At 44.5% G+C, this 5,582-nt stretch overlaps 1 long non-coding RNA gene across 2 annotated transcripts; it reads right to left on the reverse strand.

The window, feature by feature from the left end:
• Window positions 1–335: 335 nt before the first annotated feature.
• Window positions 336–5,363, reverse strand: LOC107183921. Of its 2 annotated transcripts, none has more exons than XR_001514747.1 (2): window positions 5,240–5,363; window positions 336–700 (listed from the first exon to the last, which is right to left on the reverse strand). It is a non-coding gene; the product is annotated as an uncharacterized LOC107183921 (long non-coding RNA). The 2 variants fall into 2 exon arrangements; XR_001514746.1 differs by lacking the exon at window positions 5,240–5,363 and adding an exon at window positions 5,121–5,227.
• Between the last annotated feature and the right edge of the window lie 219 nt (window positions 5,364–5,582).

A 5,582-nucleotide genomic window follows, 5' to 3' on the forward strand; every position in this document is an offset into this window, starting at 1 on the left:
TCTGAGGGAATCTGTGGTGGTGAACCAGTCTAACTATGCAGAGGAGCAGCCACTATCTACATGGCTAGACAGCAGTTGAAATGTTCAGGTCAGTGTAGCCAAGGAACTGATTTTAAGATTTCTTTCTTTTTTTTTTTTTAAATATATTTTTATTGATTTTTTACAGAGAGGAAGGGAGAGAGATAGAGAGCCAGAAACATCGATCAGCTGCCTCCTGCACACTCCCCACTGGGGATGTGCCCGCAAGCAAGGTACATGCCCTTGATCGGAATCGAACCCGGGACCCTTGAGTCCACAGGCTGATGCTCTATCCACTGAGCCAAACCGGTTAGGGCAAGATTTCTTAAAATTGGTTTTTAGACAGCAAGCGGGGACGGGGAGAGAAACATTGATCAGCTGTGTCCCGCCTTGCCACACACAGCATGACCAATCTGGCAACCTGGTGCAAGGCAGGAAACCCAACCAACCACTTAAGCTACACTAGTCAGGGCAAGGAAATTAAGTTTAACATTACATTTTCATGGTTTGGTGGTGGTGGGGCTGCCATAATTGTTAGTGTACGCATGGACAGCTAAACTGTCCCTGCTCATGGAGTCCATGGTCCAATGGGGGAAAGCCACAAATAACCACACTTACCACACATGTTCTCTTGCCCAGCTAGACTCTGGACTTGGCATCCTCAAGTCCCACCAGATCATTCCTGTTGATGAGAATTTTTTGCCATTATCTCAGTCATTGCTTCACTATAAGATATGCTTGAGTAATTTCATACCTACAAAAGCGTTGCAAAGATGTTAGATAACCTCTTGCATAACCACTACATTTGTCAAACCTTGAAAACATTGGTATGATACAATTAACTAGGTGACATTTTATTTGGCTTTTCCACTAATGTCCTTTTCTGTTTCAGGATCCAATCCAGGATGTAATTATATATTTTCCGATGGTCTTACGCGACCCCTGTGAAAGGGTTGTTCCACCCCTAAAGGGGTCGCGACCCACAGGTTGAGAACCACTGTTTTAGAGCGAAATAGAGAAGGAAAGACAGAAACATTGATGTGAGAGAAACACATTAGTTGCCTCCTGCACATGCCCCAACCAGGGCCTGGCCTGGGGAGGAGCATGCAGTCGAGGTATGTGCCCTTAACCAGAAGTGAACCCGGGACTTTTCGGTCTGCAGGCTGACACACTATCCACTGAGCCAAGCCAGCTAGGGCCATTTTGCACATTTTTAGTACCTAGTATTTTGTCAGGGATATGACTACAAATTGAAAAGTTTGAACTGCATTGGTTTAACTTCAAAAATATTTTAACCAATTCTAAATTAACTGATGACAGTGCCACTTACAGATGCCTTGCTAATAGAGCCCCTTCATATTGATGTGTTTTTATAGCTGTTACATTTACAGTGATTCCATTTATAGGGGCCGATGCCTGATGACTTCATTATATCTGTAATGACACCTGAGCATTGGTCTGTTAAAAGTGTTTGTGTATGTGTGTGTGTTGCTCCATATTTTCATTTTACTTGCTAATTTTAATTGTGTTATTTTTTGTGGTTGCATTAGGCCAGTAGTTCTCAACCTTTTTTTGGCATCAGGACGCCTATATACTCAAACATTGAGGACCCCAAAGAACTTTTGTTAAAATGGATATATTTACTGATATTTATCTTTCGAAATTAAAACTGAGAAACTTAAAAATAGTAATTGATTTAAAAATGATAAACCCCCTGTTTGGGGGCAGCATCGGGAAGGTGGTGTGGAGACGGGGACGGGAGTCATGAGGGCCACCTACGTGGGCTCTGGGTGTGGGGTTCAGTCCTGGACGGGTGTCCCAACTGTGGCCACGTGGTCCCTGGGGCCCCCCTCCCGGGAATGGCTTGCTGCTCAGCCTCACCTTCCAGGTCCTGCCTCCGGAGCCCTGGGCACAGCCCGGCAGGACTCGGTGATTGTGGAAAAAGTGCAATAAACTGAAATGTCGGTCCGGCAAAAAAAAAATAAAAATAAAAATGATAAACCTATTATGTTAACCTATTTTTTAGCGGTGGCGGGGGAGCCTATTTTCCAAACAAAATAGTAACATTTTTGCAAGTCTTTGAAATCTTTGGCTTAATAGAGGATAGCTGGAGTCCCATCTGCTTCTGCATTAAATCTGTTTTCAATACTGTTGGGGTCCAGCCCCAGCAGGTCCAGGGGTTCCCAAAGGTGTGGACGGAGTCAGTGAAGAAGGAATAACACGGAGTCAGTGTTCAGTTGATCAGCATAGGTTCTCTTTATTGTCCTGTTAAATCTGTATTTATACCATTTGATCCTATAAGCATGCCTCTATAATCACATCATGGTACCACATTTTGGGTAACCTACAGTTCCTTGTTTCATTTCCATAGTTTCTTATCTGACCTTTGCCAAAAATCCTGTCTCTCTCTAGTTCTGTTGAGTTTAGTCCTGTCTATGTTAATCCTAACTCCAGGGAAATATCCTCACCTGGGGAAACAACCTTTCTCGGGGGGGTGGTCCTGGTTAAAACACATAGCGCTAAGAGGGGGAGCAAACATGCCATATACGCCAGATCCCTTGAAACATAAGCTGTGCAGATGTTTCTTCCCTGCAGCTACTGTGTCAAGCAGCAAGGGTGGACCGGCTTCTGGCACAATACATTGTTTTGGTTGAATATTAACGAGATAACCTAGCCCAGGGGTGGGCAAACTTTTTTGACTCGAGGGCCACAATGGGTTCTTAAACTGGACCGGAGGGCCGGGACAAAAGCATGGATGGAGTATTTGTGTGAACTAATATAAATTCAAAGTAAACATCATTACATAAAAGGGTACAGTCTTTTTTTTTTTAGTTTTATTGATTTCAAACGGGCGGATCCGGCCTGTGGTAGTTTTACTCATTTCAAACAGGCCGGATCCGGCCCGCGGGCCGTAGTTTGCCCATGGCTGACCTAGCCTCAGTCATCCCATACTTGAAAAAGAGGGGCATCTTAATACTTGTTTTCAGATAATTGTGGCTATTCTTTGATGCAACACCAAAACTCAACAAGTAGTAGTTTCTTAAAGATTAATTACAATGTGACATCTGAAATCCTATTAGTGAGCTTTTAATACTGTTACATTAAAATTCATTGGTCTGTCTTGCACTTTGGGTTTTTCCCCATGCATGATTTTGTAACATCAAGTGTTGACTATTTGGAAACACATGGTCAACCAAGTTTGGAGCTCTGAGATGACACATTTCACTAAATACTTGAAAAATCACATTTATTAATTTCATTAGGAAAGCGTTAAAGTGAAACTTAAGCAGATTTTGAAAATTTTAATTTTTTTGCTTAAAACCTCAAATTTTGTCATGGCAGCTAATACTGTCAATTGCTGCCGAAACCGGTTTGGCTCAGTGGATTGAGCGTCCGAAACCGGTTTGGCTCAGTGGATTGAGCGTCAGCCTGCGAACTGAAGGGTCCCAGGTTCGATTCCGGTCAGGGGCGTGTGCCTGGGTTGCGGGCACATCCCCAGTGGGGAGTGTGCAGGGGGCAGCTGGTCGATGTTTCTCTCTCATCGATGTTTCTAACTCTCTCCTTTCCTCTCTATAAAAACTCAATAAAATATATTTAAAAAAAAAAAAGAAAATACTGTCAATTGCTATCCTTGAAGTGACAGGCTTGATTTGCTCATTTTTTTGAGAAAATGCCTGCCAAACACACAGCCTGAATTATTGTTTGTCTGTTTTCTTCAAGTAAAAATGATGTTCCAACTCCTCATTAAGTGTGGGTTATGCATCAGTAGCTTCCCAAAGAATACAGTTTAGAAGCAGAGAAAAACATGCAACTTTAAGAGAAACCTGACATCTAGTGCCAGGTGACCAAGTTCAACATCAACAGCAATAAGTCATGTTGATAGTATGGACTCTGAATATGATGTGATGAGAATGGCACTTTACATCTGGTCTTAAAATCCATCACTCCACTCTACTGAGAAATACATCAGACATCCCAATTGAAGAAAAGGCTACAAAATACCTGACCAATCCTCAAAACTCAGACTCCTCAAAAACATGGATGTGAGTCCTAGCCGGTCTTGCACAATGGTTAGAATGTCTGCCCACTCACCAAAGGGTCTCAGGTTCGATTTCTAGTCAAGAGCATGTACCTGGGTTGCAGGTTCCATCCTGGCCCCAGTCAGGGAGTTCAAGAGGTAACCAATCGCCCTAACCAGTTTGGCTCTGTGGATAGAGCGTCGGCCTGTGGACTGAAAGGTCCCAGGTTCCATTCCGGTCAAGGGCATGTACCTGGGTTGCGGGCACATCCCCAGTGGGGGGTGTGCAAAAGGCAGCTGATTGATCTCTTATCGATGTTCCTAACTCTCTGTCCCTCCCCTTCCTCTCTGTGAAAAATCAATAAAATATATTTTTTAAAAAAGGTAACCAATCAATACATCTCACATTGATGTCTCTCCTCCGCCTCCACCTCCTTCCCTCCCACTCTTAAGAAGAAAAAAAAATCAATGGAAAGATTATCCTTGGGTGAGGATTAACAAAAGAACAAAAATGAGGGAAGTGAGAAAACTGTCAGAGCCAAGAGCCTAAGGAGATGCGGCAATTAAATCATGTGGGATCATGGGACATAAAAAGGACGGAAAACCAGGAATCTGAATGAAGTGTGGACTTTGCTTAATAAAAATGTATCAAGATTGGTTCATTAGTTGTAAGAAGAGTATTATATGCATGGAAGATGTAATGGGGAAACAGTATGGGAGAAGGTGCTGCTTTAGCTGTGCATAAGAGTTAGACAAGAATGGAGGAAGGCGCTCTCCGGGCAGAAGCAGCAGCTCCTGTCAAGATCTAGGGTAGGGATGAAATGTTTGAGGTCAGAAGGAAGGATAGTGGGGTTGGAGTGAACCAAGGGAGAATGGCAAGATGTTAGGGCAGCCGGCAAAGGCCAAAAGATACGGGCTCTTGTGTTTGATGGCATCTGAGGTGGATCAGCATTGATTTGGGGTTCAGGTCTATCTGGGAATGAATTTCAGCCATGCCATTTACTGCCTTTTGGTTGGGTTACCTAACTTCTCTGGGTGTCAGTTTCCCTGACTGTAGAAAGGGAGAAATTTTAATATATTTTACCTCGGTTTGCTGATTGGGACATACTAAGGCTCAGTAAATGCTAGTATCTTGAGACAAACAGGAGTCACAGAAGGATCCTCAAGCATTTGGAATGTGGGTAACATTTTACTGCCACTCACGGACTAAAGCAGCCCCGGAGTCCACCCCAGGAGCTGCCATTGCCGGAACTAGGCCTTGGATTCGCGTATTTTGTGCCCAAGAAAGGCAGGAAGAGGGATGCAGGACTTCAGCATCCCGCCTCCCAGCTTCAGAACCCCCGTCAGAGGAGAGCATAAATTTGACCGGCGTTCATTACGGCCAATCAGCTGCATGAAGGCAAGCCTGTAGGCCAATGGCGGGGTGGCATTCGCCGGACGCTAGAGGGCCTCGGCCGGGAAGGCAGCAGAGGGCGGGCCTCACGAGTGGCGGGCGCTCTGACCAATGGGCGGTGGATTCCTCTCCCCAGGGCCGGGCACTGGCAGA

This window comes from Myotis davidii, unplaced genomic scaffold (assembly GCF_000327345.1).
Source record: "Myotis davidii unplaced genomic scaffold, ASM32734v1 scaffold551, whole genome shotgun sequence".
Lineage (NCBI taxonomy): Eukaryota > Metazoa > Chordata > Mammalia > Chiroptera > Vespertilionidae > Myotis > Myotis davidii.